The sequence below is a fragment of the Podarcis vaucheri genome, assembly GCF_965113315.1.
Source record: "Podarcis vaucheri genome assembly, chromosome: 3".
Classification (NCBI taxonomy): domain Eukaryota; kingdom Metazoa; phylum Chordata; class Lepidosauria; order Squamata; family Lacertidae; genus Podarcis; species Podarcis vaucheri.
The window spans coordinates 123,238,605-123,266,475 of NC_138761.1; the positions used below are offsets into that span (position 1 = coordinate 123,238,605).

Genomic DNA, 27,871 nt, shown 5'->3' on the forward strand with positions numbered 1-27,871 from the left:
CTTCCCATCCACACTAGTGGGCAGTGCTCCATAGGATGTATTTCCACTCTGTGTGGTTGTCCTGTCCTTTCAATTGCTACTGCCCTTCTCATCAGAAGTTCCATAAACAGTATTATTCTTTTTAAAAAGCTGCTTTGCACAAGAGCAGTTTTGTGCAAAACTGCTCTTTTGAAAACAAAATAATAATAATAATAATAATAATAATAATAATAATAATAATAATAATGTGAAGATACCTTCAGCAACCACTTGTGGAAATAAACAGGCTACTGGTATATCCTTTCCTGTGGGGTGATGGAAACAGAATAACTAGGTGATACTCAGGAGAGGACCAAATGAAAACAGAAGGTATGGTGAAAACATCCACACTTCGGTAATGTGCAATTTCATGTCAGTTTCCCTCCCTTATTGGATTATCCGCAGAGTAGGGAAATCTGAATTAATTTGGGGAAAATGCAGGCTGCCACTTGCATGGGGTGGAGGATGCAAAAAAATATGCACATGTGAGATACATCAAATCCATTTTAAACTGCTGTGTGTACACACCCTAAGTTTCCACATTTAAAGTGGATTAAAGGGCTCTGTCACCCTAGCACAACAAACACACTTTAAAAAGAACCTAGAATTTTTGGAAGTGATAAGGAAATGCATTGAAGAGTGTGGGAAGAATGAATGACTAACTAACAGGAAGATGTGAAAACACCACACAAGAAAATCAGGATGAATGCTGGATGAACGCTCATTGTCGTATAACCACCCTGCAAGCAAAACAAACCACCGTGTAAGCTTTGTGAATACAAACTAGGATGGATGATGAATAAATAAGTCATCTGAAGAGGCCCAGAGGAAGGGGGGTGCTCTCAAACTGTCCCTACTTGGGAGTGGGATTCAGTCACATACTGATCAATTTTGGTTGAGCAATTGAAGTTGATTGGAGTTCTTGCACAACAAAATTCCTTCCACAAAAGATCAGATTTCTTGCAATAAGGGACAAGGTAATGCTCTAGAAAGTGTAGGTCAGCATTTGATTGATGTAGCATGGTCTACCCTCCCCACAAACAAATCAGAATGAGCGGTCGGTAAACAGGCTGTCTGAAAGCAACCCTGGTGAAGTTACTCAGAAGTGAGGGAAATAACTCTGTCCATGTTTAGAGGCATCATCATTACTGTTTTCTTCACATGCTCTAGGGCTCTCCAGGCAATGAAAACCAGGCTGATTAAACCACCCTCCTCCTGTGCCTGCGCACACGTTCCAGCTGGAAAAGACTGGGGAAGGGATGCAGCTCAGCGATGGACCATCTGCCTTGCCTCCAGAAGGTCCTAGTTTTAATCCCGTGTCTCCTGGCAGGGGTGGGAGACACCCCTGTCATAAACTCTGGAGAGCCCTTGCCAGTCAGTGTAGACAATTCTGAGCTAAGATGGACCAAGGGTCTGACTCAGTAAAAGGCAGCTACCTATGTTCCTCTTCCCAAGGTGAAAGCAGAAGGAACGGATGGAATATCACAGACAAAACTTATAAGTCATTCCTACAAAGCACTTACACTATGATTCTAGAAGATGGAATCCACTTTCACCACTGCTAAGAAAATTCAATCTCTTTTCCCCAAAGGGTTGTTCATATATTAACTCAACCACAACAGCAGTTATCATTATGGAACCTGTAGTTTCTCTGTAATATTCACACACCACATTAGTAGCTAGTCTTGGTACACATATTTCTAGGCCTGCATTGTGCTTATTATCTCATTTCATGAAAGCAAAACGATAGAATTTGCTAACTTGGGAATTTTGCAAGTTCAGATGCTTAACCAACAAATGCTCTGGTTAATTAGCACAGGGGCATTCCCAGAAGTGGTGGGCCTGAAAATTAAGTGCACTCCTGCTCATTTTGTGAGGCTGATTTGGCTCTGCTGCAAAATAATAACAACAAAAGTGAAAGCAAAAGGTGGCTGCCAGTCACTGTTATATGGGAAGGCAATGTTGGCAATACAGTCATACCTCGGGTTCAATGTGCTTTGGGATGAGCGCGTTCGAGTTGCACTCCGCGGCAACCCGGAAGTAACGGAGCGCGTTACTTCTGGGTTTCGCTGCTTGCGCATGCGCTTAAAATAACATCATGCGCATGTGCAGAAGCGGCGAAAAGCGACGCATGCGTGCACAGACATGCCATCACTGGTTACGTTTGCTTCTAGATGCGAACGGGGTTCCGGAACGGGTTAAGAACTTAATTCATTCTGGAGGTCTGTTCTTAACCTGAAACTGTTCTTAACCTGAAGCACCACTTTAGTTAATGGGGCCTCCCGCTGCACCACTGGAGAACGATTTCTGTTCTCATCCTGAAGCAAAGTTCTTAATCCGAGGTAATATTTCTGGGTTAGCGGAGTCTGTAACCTGAAGCGTATGTAACCCAAGGTACCACTGTAGTACTAATGGACCCTGGGTACAAGGGGTGTGATCCAACGCCTCAGGTAGCCATTCTACGGTACCTTCAAAACTGGAAACAAATCCAAGACAGTTTATTTATTTCTTTAGTTGCCCACCTTTTGTTTCTTCCAAGGAGACATATACATGGGCCCCACCCCTTCCTCTAGGTTAGGCTGGAAAATGGTGACTGGTCGAAGACTGACAGAGCAAGCTTCATGGCCGAGTGGGGATTTGAACCCTCGATGCACAGGTTCTAGCCCAACACTCTAACCTTTCTTAGACTTTGGGTCCCCAGATGTTGTTGGACTACAACTCCCATCGTCCCCTAGCTAGCAGGTCCCCAAGATGGAGCCCCTCCGCTCCCAAGTCCCAACCAGGGAGGAAAGGAGTGAAAGAAGATCTCCATCAGGAACAAGGGGATGTAGAGGGGAAACTGACATTGGGGTGGGCTGCCCCGTCAGATGCTGCCACCTGAGATGGTCGTCTCACCTGGCTTCACGGGTGAGCCGGCTCTGAATAAAGCTCTGCACCAGGATGTGCTGTCCTTGTGGGCCCTGCCGCCCAAGGCAGGCAAATCACCTGGCTCCATGGTGGGCTTACAGGTAAGTATAGTTAAAGCTATAGTTTTCCCAGTTGTGATGCATGGAAGTGAGAGCTGGACCATAAAGAAGACTGATCGCCGAAGAATTGATGCTTTTGAATTATGGTGCTGGAGGAGACTCTTGAGAGTCCCATGGACTGCAAGAAGATCAAACCTCTCCATTCTGAAGGAAATCAGCCCTGAGTGCTCACTGGAAGGACAGATCCTGAAGCTGAGGCTCCAATACTTTGGCCACCTCATGAGAAGAGAAGACTCCCTGGAAAAGACCCTGATGTTGGGAAAGATGGAGGGCACAAGGAGAAGGGGATGACAGAGGACGAGATGGCTGGACAGTGTTCTCGAAGCGACCAGCATGAGTCTGACCAAACTGCGGGAGGCAGTGGAAGACAGGAGTGCCTGGCGTGCTCTGGTCCAGGGGGTCACGAAGAGTCAGACACGACTAAATGACTAAACAAACAAACAAATAAAAAGTGGGGATGCATGGGGCTGGCTCAGCCCTCAGGTGCCCCCTGCCCCTCTTTTCCTGTGCCCACCCCCTCAGGAGGGAGAGGACCATTTCAACACAGTGCATCTCCCTCTCCTTCACCCAGTAGCTCCAGCGCAACCGTCTGGCAGTCAGAGCTGCTCGGCGGTGGAGCGGACTCTCGTGAGAAGCACTGGACTCTCCTTCCCGCAAGGCTTTGGAACCAAAGTTGGAGGACCATTTGCCAAAGAGACGTTCGTTGAGATTCCTGCATTGCAGAGGGACTGAATTAGAGGAGCCTCTGGGTGCCTTCCAGCCCTACAATTCCGCGATCTAGCGTCGACTCCCCCAAGGGATGGACTAGATGACCCCCGGGTGCCCCCAACTCCACCCCATTCCACGGTTCTACGCAGTGGTGTAGCGTGGGGGGTGCAAGGGGTGCCGGCTGCACTGGGCGCAACATCTGGGGGGGCGTGCTCGCCACCTCCGGAGTCGCCGAAGAGCCTTGGGCGCAGGCTGTAGCAGAGCCCCATGTCTCGCGGAACCGACGAGTTGGCAGCGGCTCTCAGTGCTCGCCGTGGTCCCCGCACGTCAGGGCCGCGGAGGGCGCGCCAGGCAGCCCCTCATCACAGCCCCACCGCCGCTGCTGCTGGGCCATGTTGCATTTTCCTCGCCTCTCTGCCCTCCTCCTCCTCCGGGCAAGCGGCGTCGTTTGGGCGCCAGCGCCAGCGGCAACTTGCCTCAGATCACCTGACGCGGCAGGTTAGGGGTTGTTGTTGTTTAGTCGTTTAGTCGTGTCCGACTCTTCGTGACCCCATGGACCAGAGCACGCCAGGCACTTCTGTCCTCCACTGCCTCCCGCAGTTTGATCAAACTCATGCTAGTAGCTTCAAGAACACCATCCAACCATCTCATTCTCTGTCGTCCCCTTCTCCTTGTGCCCTCCATCTTTCCCAACATCAGGGTCTTTTCCAGGGAGTCCTCTCTTCTCATGAGGTGGCCAAAGTATTGGAGCCTCAGCTTCACGATCTGTCCTTCCAGTGAGCACTCAGGGCTGATTTCCTTCAGAATGGATAGGTTTGATCTTCTTGCAGTCCATGGGACTCTCAAGAGTCTCCTCCAGCACCATAATTCAAAAGCATCAATTCTTCGGCGATCAGCCTTCTTTATGGTCCAGCTCTCACTTCCATACATCACTACTGGGAAAACCATGGCTTTTACTATACGGACCTTTGTTGGCAAGGTGATGTCTCTGCTTTTTAAGATGTTGTCTAGGTTTGCCATCGCCTTTCTCCCAAGGAGCAGGCGTCTTTTAATTTCGTGACTGCTGTCACCATCTGCACTGATCATGGAGCCCAAGAAAGTGGTTAGGGGTTAGGGGGCGCAAATTACTTGCCTTGCCCCGGGTGCTGACAACCCACGCTACGCCGCTGGTTCTACGACGCCTCTCTTAGAGGGCGGGGCAAAGCCTGACCAGCCTCCCTCCTCGGCCTCCCCTCCTCACCCCCCCTGATTGGCCCGTCCCTCCTTGCCTATCATGCAATTCCCCACACGGCATTGGCCCACTTTGTACAGACTGGGGAAGAAACAGAGGTGGGGGGGGCGAGGCTCCCCGCGCTCCCTCACAGTCTCTCTCTTCCTCACGCCCCTTCTCTCGCCTCAGCGTCTCCCCCTCGACGCGCCCAGGAGACTCCGCTGAGGAACCAGGCACCCCAGGCTTGCTGGCTTGCCCGGCCCTGGCGCCTGGCAGGGCTGGCTCGGGCATAGGCTCCCCCCCCCCTCGCCGCCCGGGTGCCTGGCCTCAGAGGTCTCTCTTCGCCCCCGGGGCTGCGCCAGCCGCCTCCTCCTCCTCCTCCGCGCGTCCCCGGACATGCCTCGCGCGCGGGGGCGCTGAGGCGGCGGCGGCGGCGGGCCGGGGCTCCTCCTGCTCCGGGTCCGGCCAGCCCTCCTCCCGTTCTCGCCTCCTCCTCCTCCTCCTCCTCTTTCCTCTTCCTCCTCCCTCCTCCTCCCTCTCTCCCTCGCTGCTGATACATGGCTAGCTGCTTGCGCTCGCTACAGTGTCACAGCCTCCTCTGCCGCTGCGGTGCCAACTTCCCTCCCTGGCTCCTTGGCAGAGGCGCCGCTGCAAAGGGATGGGATAGACCAAGGAAACAGAAATAAGAAAGGCCCCTTCAGCACCTTTCGGGGGGAGGGGGCGCATGCCTTTCGCTCCTGGCCAGCCTGGGTCGCCCCTTCCCACTCTTCGGATCACACCCCCCTCTCCCTTTCCTGCCCCTTCCTTGGAGAGACTCTTGTTTGTCTTCCTTGTGTCTTTTTTGTGTTTGCCCCCCCTCCCCCAGTCCCCCCTTTTTTTAGTTGATCCCCCCCTTTTTCTCCCTCCCTTATGAGCCTGGATTGCTGAATTCTTCTGGAAAGGGTGAGTACGAAACGTTTTGTGGTTTTTTTAAACACGTTTGCTCAAGAGCACAATGTTCTCGATCTGTTCGTTGCACTGTGTGAAATGGAAAGCGGAGGGAAATGACAGACTGGGTGGCAGGAATTAAGCAGTTTTTGTGCATTTTAATGGCTAATTCTAGGTTTGTGCCAACTGCTCTAAAAGTTAAACCTGTTTTTCCCCTTCTTTCTTTTGACTAACAAGACTTCTCCTATCCCTCTACCTTCTATTATACATTATATAATACTAGGAATTGATAACTGTCTGGTGGTGTGAAATGGTAGGTGTGCACCTAAATCAGAGCTCCTCCTCAGACTTCTGAGCTTAGAAAGGTGTCATCGACCCCAACCCAAATTCTTAGGAATGTATATGAGATAAAGTCAATAAATAGCAATATGTAATCACCATTTAGTAAGCATCAATCACCATCATTTGGTGGGTAGGGAAAGAGGGGTGTTAGTATTATTATTTTGACATTGTAGAAAATAATTTTTTTAAAAAGTGAAACTTTGCACCTATATACAATTTTTAGCAACAAAGCGGCATGGACTGAGAGCACCATGGAATTGTTTTATTAAATACAGACATTCCTCATTGCCTGTCCCCTTTATTTCTGAGGCTCATAGGTCCTGATTTAAATTAAAAAAACACACACTATACCACATATACTTCGTTTTGTTTGCTAGGCCCTTTTCAACCCTCTTTGGTTTTAGTGTACTTTTTTGTGTTCCATTCAGATTCAAAATGTAGATGTGCTGGGATTGTTCTTGCGTTCAGATGCTTGAGCAAAGTTTTTACAATAATAGTGCATTCTTTTGACTGTGTAAAGTGCTTCTGATCACTCCAGAATGAAAACGGATAGCTTTCAGTTGGCGGAAAAGAGGTTGTGCACTAAATTTCTTCCCTAGGTGAATGCATCTTTAGAGCTGTTTTATTGTGCCTTTTCTTGGGTGGATATTTGCCATGACAGGTATATGGAAACTCCAGTTTCGGAAGCAGGTATGCTTGTGAACACCAGTTGCTAAGGAGCACTGGGTTGGGGGGAGGCTATTGCCTGCTTGCAGCCTTCCAAGAGACATCTGGCTGGCTGCTGGAGGAAGCAGGATTTTGGACTTCATGGGCCCTTTGGTCTGCTGCTGCAAGCGTCCCCTTTGTGCTGCATTTACTAAACTACTATCCTCAACTCCTTTATTCTTTACCTTCAAAAGATTCAGAATGTTTCACTAATACCCTAAAGCTAAGGATGTTGGCTAGAGCAACATACATGGCTGTTCTTCTGGCATGTCAGAATCATAGAATCATAGAATCATAGAATCCTAGAGTTGGAAGAGACCACAAGGGCCATCGAGTCCAACCCCCTGCCAAGCAGGAAACACCATCAGAGCACTCCTGACATATGGTTGTCAAGCCTCTGCTTAAAGACCTCCAAAGTAGGAGACTCCACCACACTCCTTGGCAGCAAATTCCACTGTCGAACAGCTCTTACTGTCAGGAAGTTCTTCCTAATGTTTAGTGAATCAGTGGTATTAATGACACTATGGTCATTTTCCATTGAGCAGGTTGTGGTGTGAAGCTGGGCTTGCACTGTGATGGCCTGTGTGGTGTGTGCACAAATAGTTCGTGTAAGGTCGGGCTCCGTGGTATACTATTTAGTAACTTCAATGATGCTTTGCTGACTTAGCTCATTTTTGGAGACATTCTCCAAAGGTGTGTCTGTGCCTCTGCATCACCAGTTTAAAATATTATTTTGGTATTATTATTCAGTCTTTATATAAAAGCTATTGAGCATCCTTTTTCGGGTCACTGTATTACTTTCACAATGCCTCTGTCATTATGCCATGAACCTTCAGTTCTACTTACCCACCCAATGCTATCAGTCTTTTGATTTAAACCAGTCACAGGTAAGCAGTGACTTCTGTTTAGGGAATGCACCTTTGATCCTTAATGTGTTTTAGCTCGTTGGTCCAACTTGTAGGTTACTGTAGCAGTACGACCACCCTTCAAATATATGATTACAAAAAGAGAAATAAATGGATCTCCAAATGCATGTTTAGGCTAAAAGTGTGTCCCAGATCAGAGAACGTTGAAAACTATTTCATTAATGACCCTGGGAGCATAGTAGAGAAGGAACAGGAGTCTGTATTCCTCCTTATAAAAGAGTTAATGTGAATGTTGTGGACATATTGCCAGAGGAAGCAATGCGTTGGCTGTTTGCTCAGCAGGAGTCAAAGCCAAGAAGAACTGGGGTATCTCTACATCATGAGTTCACTCACTGTGATCATTCTGAGTGAGGAGGAAAGCTATGCAGTTGTATTTATCAACTGTGTGCACATCACAGATATATGCTTCTCCTTCCTGCATAGCCCTTGCAAAAAGTACCTAATGTTCCTGTGAATTTAGCCTTAATTGCAAGTATTGTGTTATCAGATGTCTCTCAGGGGTTTAGTAAGAGTGAAAATGCTTTGCCCCTGTTTTAACCAGTCACAATTTTGCTATGCATCCCCCATCCCCGCACAATGTATGATTTCCTTTATGTTCACATAGAGTTGCCACCTGTCCTGTATAATACAGGATTGTTGCGTATTCCAATGTAAAATGCAACCTCCTGTATTGATAGAGTTTTGTCCTGTATTTCAGGTCTTCTCTCTCTCTGCCAAGTGCATGTGCTTGAAAAGGGTGTATGAAAAGTCTTGTATTTAAGCTCTGGGTACCCAAGCACAGAGATGTTTACAAATTTGTGTGTGTGCGCGCGGATGTGCATGTGTCACAAATTCCAGAGGGGCCACCCCGTTAGGCAGCAATAGATTGCGGTGGGTTGCTTTGAAGTCACTTCAGCACCAGATGAAAAAAAGAAATCGTCCACCAATGGCCCCTATCCTGTCCTGTATTTTGCCAGAGCACAGGTGGCAACCCTAATATTCAGTGCTGTCAATTTTTACAGCAATTTGGAAGTGCACATTTAAATATTCCTCCTATTTGTGATCTTCAGAAGCAAGTGTCATTGATTATGTAGCCAAAAACACCATCCATTCATAAGAAGCAGGTATCAGCTGGCTTGGGGAAACCCCACAGCTTGCAGAAATACATTTTTAAAGACCCTAAAAGTGGGGTGGGGTGGGGAGAGAGAACAGCCCATTGAGAACTGAGCATGCTCAGTGGACTAAAAATGGTGGTTGATTGAAAGAGGTCAAGAGTGAAATGGAAGAACCAGGAGAAATGGGAAATGAAGTACCCTGAGGAGGAGCATTCTACACTGCAACATTTTGTTGCAAACTCCACTTGTTCTATTTTGAAATGGATGATTTTGGCTTTTTGGTCATGAAACTAAATATGTAGGTCTGTCCTGGCTTTTAAGCAAATCCTCTAAAATATTTTCTTTCTAAAAAAAAGACTTGCTTTGGATTTGGTGTTATGTACTAGCTAGGAGAATGGTGCTCTTTGCTTGGGTGGGTGGTGTTAGCTCGCCTACAAATAGAGCACAGACACAGTCCAGTGAAGGTGGGTTGTTGCTGCCCTTGAAAGTTGGTGGACCTGTTAGAATTACCTTTCTGCACTCACTGATGGATATGGATCAGTGGTTCCCAAACAGGGGGTCAAGGGACCCCTTGGGATCCACAGAATTCACCCAGGGGGTTGCCCATCCCAATGTGGGGGGCAGGTTGGCGCCCCTAATGTGCATCTTTGCTGGCAGCCCCACTGATGGCAGCCTAAAGCACCCCCATCCCCGTTACCTCCCACTCAAATCACGCAGTGGAGGAGACCCCACTTCTTCTCCTCTCCCCACCCCCCAGATCTCTGCGGCTTCTTCTCTCATGCCCACGCCTGATCTCCAATTTCAGCCATCGTGATATATCGGAATATTGCGATGCTTAGCTGCTGATACATCACAATATTGAACCGGATACAGTGGTACCTCGGGTTAAGTACTCAATTCGTTCTGGAGGTCCGTTCTTAACCTGAAACTGTTCTTAACCTGAAGCACCACTTTAGCTAATGGGGCCTCCGGCTGCCGCCGCACCGCCAGAGCACGATTTCTGTTCTCATCCTGAAGCAAAGTTCTTAACCCGAGGTACTATTTCTGGGTAAGCGGAGTCTGTAACCTAAAGCGTATGTAACCCGAGGTACCACTATATCTCTTAGCCCTAGTCTGTTTTTTTATTATACCTAAAATCCTTTGCTGTAGTGATAAAGTGGGATATCAAATCCAAACTCTTCTTCTTCTTTTCTGGCTTTCTGTGATTGCCCTGGAGGCAGGGCTGTATCCAGGAATTTTGTATTATTGGGGCCCCTGAAATAACTGTGTGCGTAGAATTTTCTTTGTGCATGTTGTTGTTGTTTAGTCAATTAGTCGTGTCCGACTCTTCGTGACCCCATGGACCAGAGCACGCCAGGCACTCCTGTTTTCTACTGCCTCCTGGAATTTCATCAAATTCATGTTGGTCGCTTCTATAACACTGTTCAACCATCTTGCTCTCTGTCATCCCCTTCTCCTTGTGCCCTTCATCTTTCCCAACATCTGAGTTTTTTTCCAGAGAGTCTTCTCTTCTCATGCGGTGGCCAAAATATTGGAGCCTCAGCTTCAGGATGTGTCCTTCCAGTGAGCACTCATATGCAGTGAGTTGTGCATATTACATGATGCTATAACATACCAGCTCACACACAAGAAAATATATAATGTAATAGCAGATCTATTATTATATAATAGAAACATTCCCCCCCAAAAAAATCAGTCCCCCCCCAAATCATGCCCAAATAACTTATTGTTAAATTAGTTCTCAATTCCCTCCCCCCTACTCTTTCTGTCACCCAGGATCATGCAATCACATAGACACTCTTTCCCTCCGTACCATCATCCAAACACACATGTGTTCAATAATATATACCACCCTCACTGATTAATTTCTAGGCTCTTTGAAGGGAATTGTGCTCCTTTTGAACAGATCCTGGAAGGTGAACCAGGCAGCATTCCTTAATTTCACAGTCGCTCACCAGGGCATCCATAAAATTCTTAGTAAAATGTCATGTGAGCTACATGACTGGAATATTCTTTTTCTGGATAGTATGAAGGCTCTGTTTAGTTGCAAACAGATATGTTTTATGAGCAACCAATTAGTATGCATGCTTTTCTGGACATACATGAAAGATGGAAATTTGATTTTGATACAGTTATTCTAAAACTATCCCTTTTTCTTTGTCATTTAAAAGAATGATGTAAATTACCTTGGTATAGATCAGTGTTCCTTGAGGACGGCTGCTGATGCATCCCATTAAATATGCCCTGTTTGTGCCACTAGCTTTTGCTTGTCTCCCATGTTCATCAACGTTCAGGTGAAATTGCTTGGGGAAGGTTTCCTAGAGGTTTGGACTGTGGTGATGTCAATATTCCTTTGACATTCAGCACCACTTTCTCCTTTTATCTGAACTGGATGAAGCATTGAAAGCCTTGCATGGCTATCTGGAGTCAGCAACAGAAACACTGTTCAGGCATGATGTAAATGTTAACAGTGGATGGTTTGACTGAGTTAGTTGTCGGTGTATTGGGTTCTGGATGGGGTTGCAATTACCCCTTAAAGTGTACCTGCACAGTGTTGCCTGTTCTGCAGGATCTGGAAATCTCTTGAATTCCTGCATGGTGTCTGTGGCCGAGATCACTTTTTGTCAGGTTCAGATGATATATCAAGCTGTGGACATTCCCGGAGAAAGGGGATGTAGCTGCTGTCATAAATACCTTGGCAACCTATTTTAAATGGCATGGGTATTATACCACATGGCCAGTGTGGTATAGTGGCTAAGAGCAGTGGACAAGTAATCTGGTGAACCGGGTTCGCTTCCCCGCTCCTCCACATGCAGCTGCTGGGTGACCTTGGGCCAGTCACGCTTCTCTGAAGTCTCTCAGCCTCACTCACCTCACAGAGTGTTTGTTGTGGGGGAGGAAGGGAAAGGAGATTGTGAGCCACTTTGAGACACCTTAGGGTAGTGATAAAGTGGGATATCAAATCCAAACAACAACTCCTCCTCCTCCTCCTCCTCCTCTTCTTCTTCTTCTTCTTCTTCTTCTTCTTCTTCTTCTTCTTCTGTGGGGTGATGTCACCTAAGGCTATCCAGAAACTTCAGTTAGTTCAGAATGCATCAAATCATAGTGCAGGATAGGGCATAAGAGCATGTAGCATTTGTGTTTTAATTATATATACACTGGGTGATTAATTTCTAGGCACAAGTTGAATAGCTGTTTTTGACTTTTAAAGAATTGTGGCATCTTCTTCCATATGAACGTTTGAAGAGCAATGCACGACATCCTGCTCTGAGTTCGTTAGCTTAGGGCAGGAGTAGTCAACCTTTTTATACCTACCGCCCACTAATGCATCTTTCTTGATGGTAAAATTTCCTTACCACCCACCAGTGCTTGATGGAAGGAGGATTCAGCTTGTGCCATAGAACCCCCTGCCGCACACCTAGAATCCTGAAGCGCCCACTAGTGGGCGGTTAGGACCAGGTTGACATCCCCTGGCTTAGGGTGGCCAGCACAGACAGAATATACCAGGATTCCTCAACCTCGGCCCACCAGATGTTTTTTGGCCTACAACTCCCATGATCCCTAGCTAGCAGGACCAGTGGTCAGGGATGGTGGGAATTGTAGTCTCAAAACATCTGGAGGGCCGAGGTTGAAGAAGCTTGGAATATACTCTTGGTGGTACAGAACTGATAGAATTATTTCCTTGGGAAGTTCATCAGGCCTCCTCGGTTTAGACTGAGAATGTTCCTTAAAACCACAGTTGAAGGAAATAGGATTCCCGCCCCCTCTGGACTCAACACAATGTTTTGTTGGAGTCTGTTGTTGTTGTTGTTGTGATTTTGCAATTTTTTTAAGAACTGAATTTGCAGTTTGAAAAACCAAGTTTTAAATAGCTTAATTGCACGGTTTGGATTTCACACTTTTAATTGTTGCTGAAGCATGTTGGAGATATAAATTGAAATAATAAATAAGTATAAGTTATTCCAAAAGGATATTTTCAAATGGGTGACAAAATGGGAATTGTGATGCAATGTAGGTAAGTGTAAAGCATGGGCGTAGCTAAGGGATCCAGAAAAATTCTTGAAAAGCAGAAGCCCAGTAATGCCTGTAATGCCCCTTAAAAAAGCTTAAAAACTTTAGGAAGATCCCCTGAAAAAAGCTCAGCAGCCTAGGCTGCCGCCCCCCCCCCACTTGCCCAATCTCCATCTTGCTCACCAGAGTTGTGACTAGATCCTTTTATTATGTGATTATTATGTGATGGACCAGATAAGAATCAATGGCTCTAGTCTCGAAGCCCCTTGCACAATACATTTCCCCCCCTTGTGCAAGTGGGAGGGGTGTTGCCAACTTCCGCTAGTTCCTGTTCCCCTCCCAGCCAGTGGTACAGTTACATAATTTTAGACTCCAGGTTTAAAGACCGTAGCACCTGCTTTCCCATTTTTGGATGGTAATATGTATTAATTCACTTACTTCAAAATGTAGTAATCCCGATGGGATGGGCTGCATTCTGGAGCTTACCAGTTCGGCCAATTCCGCCAGAGTGGGATTTGCAGGTTCAGCTGATGGCAGTGTTTGCCAACCCAGCTGGGAATGGCTGCTCTTGGGAACCCCACTTTGGCAGGCCTTTGCAGCCAGGCTTGTGTTCAAATCAGGTTGCGAGGGAAGGAAGGAAAGAATTAGGAGTGCACTTAGTGCGGTCCTGATTCACTTTTAAAAAATAAAATAAAATCAGGTGGTGATTGAATACTGGGCTGCCCGGGGGTGGGGGGCTTAGGATCCAGCCCCCTGGAAAGATCCTCTTCCCCATTCCTGGTTTAAGCAAAACTGAGCTAGATAATTGACAAATGTTGGTAGCTCAACATGGTGGCACAACGTAAGGAACATTGCCTTACGAAAAACAATTACCTGGCATGTTGGATTCCTATCTAGAAAAGCTAAACCGGACTCTTCCTTGGGAGTGTGGTGGGACTTTGTCTCTTATACTAATAATGAAAATCTGTACCAATTTCTTTTTCCAGCCTCATTGGACATATTGAAGCTTCGATACATATACTGAAGTTGGTTTATTTTATCCTAATGTTGTTGTTTTTCTTGCATAATGAAGAGATTGCATCTATTTATGCTATATTTTGTAACGTACATTTTGTTTATTTTCCTGATCACTTACTTTGATCTCAACCCTGGTTCTGTCTTGGTTTTTCATTCATCTGTAACTAAGGTAGATGAACCAATGGTATGACTCAGCACAATAGTGCTGGAAGATATTTGTGTGGTGATGCAATAATTTTTGTTTCCCTTCCTAGGAATGTTAATTGTGTATCATTCTGTCTTTCTTGCGCATGCATATATATATATATATATATATATATCACATTGGAATTAGCTTGAAGGAATTTTGATTAATTATATTCCTGTAAGCCTGTTATTTAAAGCACAGATTTTTATCGCTGATTTTTGTGTGGATTGAATCAAACATCTAAGCAAGGGTGATAGATCAAACTTTGGTCTGATGTTGTTAGAAGATAGTATTATCCAAAATGTTCACACTACTGAGTTGCTTCTTGTCTTGGCAGAAAGCTGTGCCTCTAACAGATTATCAAGAAGGCAACCTGTCTTGCTAAGTGGGTTTGAGCTCTTCTACCGTGTATTTGCCGTGTATGGGACGCGGGTGGCGCTGTGGGCTAAAGCCTCAACGCCTAGGGCTTGCCGATCGAAAGGTCGGCGGTTCGAATCCCCGCGGCGGGGTGCGCTCCCGCTGCTCGGTCCCAGCGCCTGCCCACCTAGCAGTTCGAAAGCACCCCCGGGGGCAAGTAGATAAATAGGTACCGCTTACCAGCGGGAAGGTAAACGGCGTTCCGTGTGCGGCTCTGGCTCGCCAGAGCAGCGTTGTCACGCTGGCCACGTGACCCGGAAGTGTCCCCGGACAGCGCTGGCCCCCGGCCAATAGATGTGAGATGGGCGCACAAACCCCAGAGTCTTTACCTTTACCGTGTATTTGCATCTTTTAAATGAAATCTCCTGAAACTCATATCTGAAGCTTTTGGAATGACGAGCCATTGTTCTGTTTGTTTCATCATGTTTCCGCCGGCTTGTGTGACTGAGTGTTCATAGCTATGCTTTGTGTCACTGATGGGGATGTTTTAGTAATTAACATTAATTAAACAGACTTAGTTGCCTTTAGGGGCTCTCTGGCTCATGATACTGCCAAATAGTTTATGCAGTAAACAAAAATCTTATGTTTTAGGATTCTAGGGAAGCTTGACTTGGTTAGTGAGAAACTAGTTTCAGCACAGGTGAGGTGACCAAAGTAGAATTCAAGCTTTAGCAAAATGCAGCCTTTAAAAACACTTAACTTTAAAAAAGTGTTCAGCATGGTATGAGAAGGAACAGATTTTGAAATAGTTAGATGAAAACGTGTGAATAGATCACAGAGTCTTCCCCCATCCCTAGTAAATTTATGACAAATAGTGGATTTTTAATAGGAGTATCAAAATATGTTCCTTCTCTATAAAGAGTTAAAATCTATTTACCCGACTTGAATTAAAGTAGTTTTAAAACTGACAGCCTTTCAACCTAGATAATTTTGTCATTTAAATGTGGATTCACTTTTTTTTTAATGACATGTGTTTACATGGAAAGGCTATTACCTTTAAAATTCAAAAGCTAAGAAAATGGGTTTTAGTCTCTTTTGTTATATGGAGGGCAGAAGTGTTTTGTGAAGACTCAAAATGGGAAGATTAGGTGTGATGTCTACCAGTAAGGGTAGCTAAAGCATCCCGACAAATTGTGTCTAGTGGTCAGGGAAAAAACATTCCAGAACCTTCCTAGATTACTTGTTGTCATAGTTGGGAAATTTTGTCTAGGATCCAGCTAGATTTACCTCACTGTGGTACTGCTTTTTTTGTCGGAACTTGTTTCTCAAACATCTTGAATGCGAGGAAGGAGAATCTGTTGCCTTCTGTGTTTCCTTCCCCTCAACCAAGTGAAAAGGAGGCAGAGGAGCCTCCACGATAACCAAGGCTTGGGAAGAGGCCTGAGGACATGGGTGTGCCTTGGGGCGCCGCAGATATTAGGACTTCCATTGCTAAGAGCAGCTCAGAGGGCTGAGATAGTTGGAGGGGGGCAAGCGGTTCAAGCAAGGGATTCGGAACTGGAACTGAGAGATCTTTGGCAGCTGCAAAAGGGGAAGGAGTGAGCCGGTGGCAGGGTGGATAAAAATCAATTATTTTTTTAAAATAAATTTGAAAAAAATCGAATTTTTTTTATTTAAATCAATTTTTAAAAATTTAAATCAATTTTTAAAAATTTAAATTGGATTTCTAAAATAAAATGTTTTGGAGGAAAATAAATTTCTAAAGATAGTTTTCTACTTAAGTTACATTATAGTCCAAAGACCATCAGGAAATAAGGATTTGTTTTAAGTTTTCCATGTGTGCTGAAAATCAATTTTAAAAAAAATAATTAACCACATCTGTTAACAAACATGGATACATATGCTATAATGTTATTGTTTTAGTTAAATAAATTGTTTAAATTGTTATTAAGGAAATGATTATTTTTCTCCTTCCAATAAAGTGCAGCAGAAAAGTTGTCCAAATGTAAACAGTTAACTTATTAAACCTCACAATAATTTCATTATTATCTGTCTATGTATTTCTAATAGTACAGTGGTACCTCAGGTTACATACACTTCAGGTTACATACGCTTCAGGTTACATACTCCGCTAACTCAGAAATAGTGCTTCAGGTTAAGAACTTTGCTTCAGGATGAGAACAGAAATCATGCTCCGGCGGCGCGGCGGCAGCAGGAGGCCCCATTAGCTAAAGTGGTGCTTCAGGTTAAGCACAGTTTCAGGTTAAGAACGGACCTCCGGAACGAATTAAGTACTTAACCCGAGGTACCACTGTCTAACCAAATCAGAAATTTTTGTTACAACTGTAAAAACTACTCTGAAAATTTATTATTCCAAAAACGGAACCTTCGTCTGGTTGTAAATATTAAGATTATACCAGCAGGAATGCCTTTCTGTAAAAAAGAAAGAAAGAAAGATTTAAATCAAGTCTTACTGACTAGTGATTTAAATCGTGATTTAAATCGATTTGATTTAAATCCACCTCGTTGGTGGGCAGTGCTGGTGAAGAGGACTTGGCGGGGGGGGGCAGTGCTGCGAAGGTGGGTGCAGAGGGGAAGGGAGGAGATGGGCTGGGGTTTGTGGTCCGGATCAGGCCGGGTTCACAAAGAGGTTTGCTGTGGAGGCTCATGGTGCTTGTTTAAAGTGAGCTCTGGCTCTGGATGGGGCCTAGAAAACTTGCAGAAAAGAGAAACTTTTCATATTACTGGATTGGTGATGCATGCAAAAGTAAAGGTCACAAAGTTGGAAAATTAATAGTATCGTCCCTGTTGACATTTCAGAGGGAGCGCTGGCTGGGGTGTGGCCCAGTCCAGTGTGTACGTTTTGTAGTGGATGTGTACTCTTTTATTTCATGCTTTCAGTTCAGGATGAGGAAGAGTTGCCAGTTTCTCCTCCCCAACTTAACCATTCTTTGTTTACCATGCTAAGAAAAGGATTTTTTAAAAAATCAAAAAGTTGTGGTTTTCCTACTTATTAAGTGAGACTGATTTGAATTAGAGCAAACGTTTGCTATCATGTTTGCGGCTCCAGCATAACGCTAAGAAAGGCTTGAGTGCTCTTTAGAAACAATCCCTGAAAGGCAGATAGGGTTTTTAGAGGTAAACAAATAAATTCCACATTATCCGCAATATTGCCTGGCACTTCTCCCTAGCACTGCCCAAATCCCTCTATATATCTCCAGCAGCACATAACTCTTAAGTAGAGTAAAAGCCAGATTGCCAGGGCTTCTCTTTGTAATCAAGGAAATCCCAAACTTTTGCTTTTGGAAGCGGTTGGGATTGGGAAGCTAAGCCCCTCTTCAGAGCTTCTTGCCTTTTTCTATTCCCTGAACATCTGCAAAAATATGTGCTGACAGTAGGCAAGGAATCGTATTTGCAGGAAGAGCAGCGCTGTCAAAATATGACTAACTGCAATTCAAAATTAGGTTGCTGTAAGGACTTCAGGCAATGCATTGTGGTTGTGGCACAGGAGCACAAAAAGTTCTGGTTGCCATAGTAATTGTGTTGTGTGTGGTGGGTTATACCTGCTAGTTAGAATTACATATTGTAAATTTTATACGGGCACCAAAGTTGTACTTACTCCCATCTCAAATGATGAATCACTTGCACATGTGTGCTGGAATCCTCACATTTCTAGTTTAGCCAGTCATTCCTCGTGGATTGCTTGTTTGCTTCTGTTGGCCTCTGTTGTTGCTTCCTTTAAGGGTTCCTCTTTGGATGCCAAACTGATTACTGTAGTACCTGCTGTGGACAAGGAGTGCATGTTGCTGTTCAGGTTGTGATGAGAAAAGCTTGTGTGTGTGTGTGTGTTGACAAGAGTGAGCATAATTTATTAAATAGCATGGCATTCTCCTTTCAATGGAACCTCCTTTAATTGCCTTAGGCTAGAGCTGTCAAAAAGTTCTTTCCTTTTTAAGGGCATTTCTACCTATTTCCAATCAGACTCGGAGTGTGTTTGATGCCATGTGAAGTCTGCAAAGACGGGGAGGTAAGGGGGCTGTGGAGACCTCTCTGAAAACAAGACCGATCTGGTGGTGTTCACAATAAAATGGCTCTCCATATCCAAAAAGTCTACTTGCTCTGATACCAGTACTCAAAAACGTTTGTGGGAATCGGTTTTCTATGACTCTGGAGATCTGGATGATGTTCCCTGCCTTTGCAATGGATCTGGTAGTAGCTGGTCTAGGAAAATCACTGTGCCTTTATAATGTTGCTGCATTTGTCCTTTCGTAAAGTGCCCTGAAAACTATTAAGACTACTGTACTGCACTGGATAATTAGAAGAAGTGTTTTAGCATAATAATAATAATAATAATAATAATAATAATAATATTGGAAGACATTTTCTTAGAAGAAAGCTAGCTCCTTGTGTGATGTGGTATATGTGTGCCTGTACGCACACACACATGTATCCACACTCACTGCTGCTTGTCTGGTTGGCTTTTCTAATGGTTTTGCTGGATTTGTGCCACACCACAAGCATGATTAGAATAATGATAATGAAACAGGGGCAGTGGGGGCTATTTTATAGACTCGGTTAATGGCCTGCAGGAAGGCAAGTCTGATTTGGTTTCTTATGCTGTAGATAAAAAGAGGGGTGTTGTTTGGTCACCATCAGTATGTTTCTGAGGTATCTGGCCACTCTTCTTTTAGATCCACTGACTATGAAGGACAGTGTAAACCCAGTAAGGTAAGACAGCCATCCAATTTCTCTTCCTCTTGCCATCACCAGTTTATTTGTCATAAAGGGCAAGATGAGAAGGATTCAGTGGTCTACTTTAATGTAGAGGGACTACCTGCTGGATTCAAAGTCTGTTGCTTAGCATCACCCCTGCTAATCTCCCAGACACTCTGAAACAGAACCGTAGCCCAAATGGTCTAAGCAGCACTGGGGAAGGGGAAGCAAATGGCCCATGAATGTCTTCAGAAATCAATGCAGCCTTTTGTTGTCGTTTAGTCGTTTAGTCGTGTCCGACTCTTCGTGACCCCCTGGACCAGAGCACGCCAGGCCCTCCTGTCTTCCACTGCCTCCCGCAGTTTGGTCGAACTCATGTTAACTTCGAGGACACTGTCCAACCATCTCATCCTCTGCCGTCCCCTTCTCCTTGTGCCCTCAATCTTTCCCAACATCAGGGTCTTTTCCAGGGAGTCTTCTCTTCTCTTCTCATGAGGTGGCCAAAATATTGGAGCCTCAGCTTCAGGATCTGTCCAGTGATCTGTTCCAGTGAGCACTCAGGGCTGATTTCCTTAAGAATGGATAGGTTTGATCTTCTTGCAGTCCATGGGACTCTCAAGAGTCTCCTCCAGCACCATAATTCAAAAACATCAATTCTTCGGCAATCAGCCTTCTTTATGGTCCAGCTCTCACTTCCATGCATGACTACTGGGAAAACCATAGATTTAACTATATGGGCCTTTGTCGGCAAGGTGATGTCTCTGCTTTTTAAGATGCTGTCTAAGTTTGTCATTGCTTTTCTCCTAAGAAGCAGGCGTCTTTTAATTTCATGACTGCAGCCTAGGCTAATTTAAAAGGAGTATAAACAAGGGAGGGGGAGAAGCAGTGAGTATGTGAGGTCAAAAAGAAAATAAAACCCTAAACCAGAAGATTTTTCTGTCTAATCCTATACTGTGCAAATCAGCATGGCAAAACTTATTCTTCTGGTGTGGTATTCAACAAAGTTTTACTCAAAGTAGACCTGTTGAAGTTAATGGACCTAGCTTAGTCATTGTCACTTTCAGTGGGCGTGATCTGTGTAAAACGTAGTTGAATGGCACCTCTGGAGTTGGTTGAGGGATAAAGGGATACGGGGGTCATGCCATTATTTTTGGTCTTCTGTGCCCAGGTAGCTCTGAGTGATAGCAGGCTACCAGGTCCAGCCAGTTGCAGGATAGGCACATTCTTCAAGGAAGGCAACTTAACTTTAGGCAATGGGGATGTCAAAATGTTGAACTGTTGTTTTGTTGAGGTGGTTCAACTCTTCTGCCAGCCAGCAGCCTTGCCTCGGCTTGTGTATTGGATGGGGGCACGTGCAGACAGCATGGTGGGGTTGCACTGCTCACCTGACCTTTGGCCAGTCAGTGGCTGCTGACTGAGATGTCAATGCTCAGCACACTGCTAGTATTGCATCCAGGTTGGGAGGAAAATGGCTGCAGCATTGGAGCTGGCTTGGTTGTGGGGAGGGTTCAGTTCTCCCTCAGCGACGCACACCTTTTATGGTAAAAAATAATACCACCCTTCTTCCTGCATGCTTTATATGTGACTCCAAAAAATCTTACACATCACTTGGGAAGACAGGCGAACTAATATCAGTGTACTGGATGAAGCAAAGATCATCAGTGTTGAAGCAATGATTCTTCAACATCAACTTCGTTGGACTGGTCATGTTGTGCAGATGCCTGTTGATCATCTTCCAAAGCAACTACTCTATTCCGAACTTGAAAATGGAAAGCGTAATGCTGGTGGTCAACAAAAAAGGTTTAAAGACTGTCTCAAGGCAAATCTTAAAAAATGTAGTATGAACACCAACGACTGGGATACACTGGCCTGCGAGCCCTCCATTTGGAGAACAGCCTTTACCAAAGGTGTCATGGACTTTGAAGAGACTCGAACTCAGAACACAATGGAGAAACGTGCTAAGAGGAAGGCACTCTTGGCAAATCCACACCGTGATCAATTCCTGCCTGGGAACCAATGTCCCCACTGTGGAAGGACGTGTGGGTCCACAACTGGCCTCCACAGTCACTTATGGACTCATTGTTAAAACCGTGTTTATGGAAGACAATCTTACTCGGCTACAAGTGATCGCCAAAGAAGTAGTAGTAGAAGAATATGTGACTGGGGCAGACATTGTGACCAAACAAACATGGCTGGTTTGTCTAACACATAGCCCCTCCTCTCCCCAACCAGATATGCCCTGGTCCCTCTCCCAAAATTATCCAGAGTCTTGGGGAAAACCCCAGATCAAATTTAAGGGGAGAAGACAGAAGGAGGAGTGTAAATCTTGTGTTGGCAAGATGAGGGAGTTGGATATTGCCCAATAAATCTTTGTGCGGATGGGAGGCTTAGCACTGTGCTGAATACAAGCCAAATGTGGAAGCTGGCGTATGTGGTGTTTTTTGCCCAGTTGAGCCAGCAGTTCAAAACTTATGATAGCTGAGGCACACTCTTGGAAAAGCATGTCTACCCCACCCTTAGTTCTACACCCTTAGTTGGCTGAGCTGGGCCTGCCTCTTCACTGGAAGGAGACAAGATCACAACACTGGTCCACAAAGCGGCACAACAGGCCAACCTGCTCTTGAGGGCAGATGGTTCTGCCGTTCTGAGAAATAATGATCCAATTGTACTTGATTGTACTGATGCAGCAGATTTTACTAAACTCTGAAAACGGCTGTGTTGAAGGAGTCAAGGCCTCAACAATAAATCGTGTAAAGTTGCAGTTCTCAGCCTCCTTTTAAGGGAGTAGCCCTTCTTGTTTTTTGTTCATTTTAAAAATGGCTGCCACCTATCAATAGAAATATTGCATAAATACTTTGTGTTTAAAAGATGCACAGTTTGGGAACGACTTGGTTAAGCAACCTTGCGTCTGAATCTCAGACTTCATTCATACAGGTTTTCTGAACTGCTTTGCTGATTTTGGGGGTTACACATTGACTTGCTGGTTTCATGTAGAATCAACTTTTTGAAAGGCTTTATTTTATCATTCAGGGTGATGACCAATATATAGTGAGGCCAAACTACCGTATTTTGCGCCCCATAGGACGCTCCGGCCCATAGGACGCACCTAGTTTTTTTGGGGGGAAATAAAGAAAAAAAATTTATTCCCCCCCCCCCCAGGTGCGGGGCTGGAAGAACCAGGTCGGGGAACAGTGGGAAGGCACGCTCTGCCTCCCTGCTGTCCCCCGAGCTTGTGGGGCTGGCGATGGGGAGAAGTGCGCTGATCCCGGGACTGTAGGCAGCTCTGCACGGCCACCGGGAGTGGGGCGGAGCTTCGCCCCCGGCTCCTGGTGGCCACGCAGAGCTGCGCTGATCCCGGGATGGCAGGCAGCTCTGCGCCGCCATCCGGAGTGGGGCGGGACTTAGCGCCCCGCTCCGGATGGCGGCACAGAGCTGCGCTGGTCCCAGGACTGCAGGCAGCTCTGCACGGGCACCGGGAGCAGGCGGAGCTTCGCCCCCGGCTCCCGGTGGCCGCGCAGAGCTGCGCTGGTCCCAGGACTGCAGGCAGCTCTGCGCCACCATCCGGAGCCGGTCTCCCGAGGGTTGCGCAGAGCTTCCTGAAGCCTGGAGGGCCAGAGGGGTCGGTGCACACTGACCCCTCTCGCTCTCCAGGCTTCAGCGAAAGCCTGCATTCGCCCCATAGGACGCAGGCACATTTCCCCTTTCTATTTTGGAGGGGAAAAAGTGCGTCCTATGGGGTGAAAAATACGGTATATGACCCAAAGGGGGGGGGGGCTGCAATTGTGCATTTTGGTTCTTATACACAAGAGCTAGAGCTGTTGAAAGCAACTTCAATTTGCTAGCATACTGAAGGAAGCTGGCAGACCCAACCATCGAGACATTGCATAAAATCAGAGTTTGAGGACATTCCACACTTGCAACACTGGCATGTGCTCTCAATGAGGGTATTTAAAACGCATGTGTTCAGTACATTGGAAATAAACAGATTCAATGTGCACTTTGCATGTAAATCTTTTGAGGCAAAACAATATATGCAAGTCTTTACAATCTCCTGCGAGCCAAACTATACATGAAGCTAAAGGCGACATTTAGGAACCATATTAAGTTCCACACACCCCTTGATTAATGATAGGTGTGTGAATGGGAGAGAGAGGTTTTGCACTTCTGCCGCGGTCCTGGCAAGAATTGGTCCTGCTGCCCTGCTCTTAGCCCCAGGGGAAAGCTCCCTGTAAGGAGCTGCAAGGAACTGTCAAGGCTGATCTCTTCCTCTATGCTAACCTAAGCCCACAAACCATCCTGCAAGTAGAAACAGGATTCAAACCTTACGGTGTAAGGAAAACTCGCTGGCTGTAAACTGCTTAGTGCAGGAGGAAGAAGGAGATTGGAGCATGGAGCATGGTAGACAATGTGAGAGGGGGTTGCTGGAATTCCCGTGGAAGCATTTATATGTACATCTGTGTAGACTTCCACACAGACTTTTGTGCTGTAAATGTGGGTGCCGTGGGGGGGGGGGGCGCTGATCTGCATGGCTCTGCTCACAGTCACGCCTTCCCTTCATAAAAGCACATCCTAGAACATGCCCCCTAATACTCTTCACGGAGGGTTTGTGGCTGATACTTGGGGTTGGGGTAGACAAATTGATGTGGAAATTGTAGCCTTCACTAAAACAGCTTAGTGCAATATTGAATACAGTGGTACCTCAGGTTACATACGCTTCAGGTTACATACGCTTCAGGTTACAGACTCCGCTAACCCAGAAATAGTGCTTCAGGTTAAGAACTTTGCTTCAGGATAAGAACAGAAATTGGGCTCTGGCGGCGCGGCGGCAGCAGGAGGCCCCATTAGCTAAAGTGGTGCTTCAGGTTAAGAACAGTTTCAGGTTAAGTACAGACCTCCGGAACGAATTAAGTACTTAACCCGAGGTACCACTGTATATCGTACAATCCTTGGCTGTGTGGCTATATTGTTCTTCAGCTGACCTGTGAATTACAGGCCTATTTTTTAATACACAATTTCTCTGCTGTGATTGGAGATTTTCACGCAGTGCTTCTTGAAGCGATGATGAAAGCCAGAAGTGCAGTTCAGATGTTTTGAGTACATGTGGGGGAGACTTGCAAGTGTTCTCTTTAGCATTCTTGAACATCGCCTGAGGTGTCTTGCAAAAGCTCCCCTTTGATTTTGTGTATGTCTTGGTGGCTTAATAGGGTAGGACTTTATAAGTGGATCTCTATGAAGGGGATCCATATTGCAAAGAAGCCATATGTGCTCTTCTCTAGGTTCTTATTCCTTACTTTTAATCAATCCTTTTGTGGCATTTCTTAATAAACAGTTTCTGCTGCTTTGAATATTTTTTGCAAGGAATAAAGAAGAATGAGCAAGACTTTCCTGCTGCTGTTATGCTCTCCTTTGCGTCCCACAGAGTCTGGAAGCAGAATTTTGCTTATGTGCTATATTTGAAAAAATGGCCTTTTTAGCTGGTAACTAGTATATGCCAGATGAAACAGTAGCTGTTTCAGGAATTTCCAGTCTCCAAAAAGCGGACGTTGTGGTCCTTGGAGGCAAGTATTTGCTTCATTTTACGTTTTCACAGTCCTCTAGGGTGTCTGGATGTTGCTACTATACGTAATTGAAAATCATAAGCCTAATTCATCCATAATGCTTCTGTTACTACACACATGTGCATACTCTGTGGGATGGTGGATATTTATTATCCTGACTTTTATTTGGGAATATGAAGCTCTGTACTCTGTCTAGGGGCATGCATGCACAATCACACCTTTTATTGTGGCTTAATGGATCTTTTGGCATTCCTGCCCCCCCTTCCGCACACTTCCCTTCCACGCTCCTTTTCTTTTTGTGAATTAGAAGCACCATAGCACACAAACTTATGTATGAAAAGAGGTGAGAGGAACACATATTTGATTCCCCTCACCCCCACTAACTTCGTAGTTTCTGTAGTAATTTTATATTCTAGCAGCTGCCTCTTGAAAAATGAAGATCTGTTAAATGAAGTCTGCAAAGGGACAACTCATATGTCTTTCATGATTGTTGCCTGGCTGACATGACTCAATAAGCCAAACTATGGCTTAACGCAGTGTTTCTCAAACATCCCAGGGGTCAGGGATGATGGAAGTTGTAGTCCAACAACAGCTGGGGACCAAGTTTGAGAAACGCTGGCTTAACAGGTTCGTGAAATGTGTTGGCTCCCGGAGAGCAGCTCACACCCACTTTGCTCCCCCCTGATCCTGTTAGCTCAGCGTGGCATGGTAGCTGAACCAAAGTCTGGCTTAGCCAACCAGGGATTGTGGTTATGGTCTCTCCTACTAAACCATGATTTGTAGCCTTTGGCTGCAGATCATGGTTAAGAAGGAGAAAGCCCCTTCACCTCCTTGGTAGCTTGCACAAAGCTGTGATCTAGCTTAGCATTATGTGTTAACACAGCTGTTGAGATGATGATGATTTGCAAATGGAGGCAATAGTGGAATCTAAGGATAGCTATGAAGAGAAAAATGGCTAGATCTACTTATCTACTTTTCTTCTTCCTTATGACATCTGCTTAGTTTTTAAGGGGGAAAATGTGCGTCCTATGGAGCGAAAAATACGGTAATTGTTTTTGTCAGACTACAGTATACGCCAAATCTACAATGACATGTGGGGACTAACCACATGCTTGGTGTTGGGTATCTGCTTCCAGCAGTGTGAACGGGGAAGAACCAGCTTGGAAAGCTAGGAAGGGAAACAGTCCTTTCCACAACTTTTTCTCTTGCTGCTTATGAGTACAATAAATAACACTTTTTGGGAAGGGATTACAGTACTGTCCCCTCATACACCAAGGGAATGGTTAAAATGCACTCTTGTGTCTACTAGCCCAGAACACTAAAGCAATCCAGTCAGTAAATGAAGACATGCAGAAAATGTATTCTATCCTTAATTGCAGAAGTGCAAGGCCTGAATTTGAATAGGATATGCATAACAAAATTAACAAAGACATAGCATGCTGGAGGGTGACACATACAATACTTCAGCATGGTATTTTATTACTGCATTTTTTTTAATGCAATTGTGATTTTAAATAGTTGCAAGCCACTCTGTGTACTGCATAGGCACTAGAAGGGTGACACAGAAATGTGTATATAAAAATATATCGTATTTTTTGCTCTATAAGACTCACTTTTTCCCTCCTAAAAAGTAAGGGGAAATGTGTGTGCGTCTTATGGAGCGAATTCAGGCTGCGCAGCTATCCCAGAAGCCAGAACAGCAAGAGGGATTGCTGCTTTCACTGCGCAGCGATCCCTCTTGCTGTTCTGGCTTCTGAGATTCAGAATTATTTTTTTTCTTGTTTTCCTCCTCTAAAAACTAGGTGCGTCTTGTGGTCTGGTGTGTCTTATAGAGCGAAAAATACGGTAAATAAGTGAGTAAATAGACTGGAGCTAGTAAAGACTGGAGAAACAGAAAGATATTCTTGGTGCTGCTCAACAAAACAGGAAAAAGGGATTGGGGCAGGAGAAGGCGAAAAGCAAATTTGGGCACTAGAGCTTTGTAACAGGGTTCTTGAAACGACCAGCTGGAATGGAAACTGCTCAAGGAGAGGAGGAGCCGATCATTGCTGATCTCCTGGGCCTGCTTCCCTTTATGCCTTCTGCGCCAGCCTGATGGAATGGCTGTTGCTGGATAACATTTAAGTAAGTTACTTTTCACCACACAACTACCGCAGGGTACCCCTCTGAAGTTATGTGAAATGTAATGGTAATGTACAAAACCAAATAATACTAACATCTAAATTACTCCTATAGGTCTAAAAAGGTAAAGGTACCCCTGCCCGTACGGGCCAGTCTTGACAGACTCTGGGGTTATGCGCTCATCTCACTCTAGAGGCCGAGAGCCAGCGCTGTCCGCAGACATTTCCGGGTCACGTGCCCAGCGTGACAAGCTACATCTGGCGAGCCAGCGCAGCACACGGAACGCCATTTACCTTCCCGCTGGTAAGCGGTCCCTATTTATCTACTTGCACCCGGGGGTGCTTTCAAACTGCTAGGTTGGCAGGCGCTGGGACTGAACAATGGGAGCACACCCCGCCACGGGGATTCGAACCGCCGACCATGTGATCGGCAAGTCTAGGCGCTGAGGTTTTACCCACAGCGCCACCCGCATCCCTTCCTATAGGTCTGCTCATTGTCAAATGAGCCAACAACTCTGCTTGACCCTGTCAGTGCTCATGTTTTGTAAAAACATTGTTCTGTAATGTTTGTTATTTTCACATTTTTTCTATTAATACTTAAAATTATTTCCTATTATAATTTTTGTGTGTGTATGCAAATCAAGAGCTTTGCACAATATTCACACACTGTCCCTTCCCCACGCTTTGCATTTTCACCTTCTGTGTTGTTATCTGCTTTGAGTGTCTGAGAGAGGAAAGGCTGGATTATAAAGCTGCCAGCAAATAAAAAATGTTAAGACTTATTTTTGTAATATCGGAATATTCACATCCTTGGCTGCGCTGTGTCTGCTGTCTATTTCCACCCCTCTGGGCCTCCCATCATATGCTGGAGCTTTGAACAAGCAAGCTGGATCCTGGCCATCGAGAGAGGCTTCTCTTTGCACTTTCTGAATGCTTCTACTCCAGCAAATAT

The 27,871-nt window shown here is 45.4% G+C and overlaps 1 protein-coding gene and 2 long non-coding RNA genes across 3 annotated transcripts in view; all 3 read left to right on the plus strand.

Annotated features, from left to right (window-relative positions):
- The window catches only part of LOC309528843, a 352,285-nt gene that overhangs the window by 72,828 nt on the left and 251,586 nt on the right, over positions 1-27,871 (plus strand). The window lies entirely within an intron of this gene.
- The window catches only part of SERTAD2 (SERTA domain containing 2), a 133,169-nt gene continuing 110,728 nt past the window's right edge, over positions 5,431-27,871 (plus strand). Inside the window, exon 1 of the mRNA XM_082216479.1 lies at positions 5,431-5,904. The gene's annotated coding sequence lies outside the window, so the exon portion shown is untranslated. The remainder of the gene's footprint in view (positions 5,905-27,871) is intronic.
- Positions 23,782-27,871, plus strand: part of LOC309528847 — a 117,742-nt gene continuing 113,652 nt past the window's right edge. The window contains exon 1 of the long non-coding RNA XR_014217913.1: positions 23,782-24,103. This is a non-coding gene — a long non-coding RNA (uncharacterized lncRNA). The remainder of the gene's footprint in view (positions 24,104-27,871) is intronic.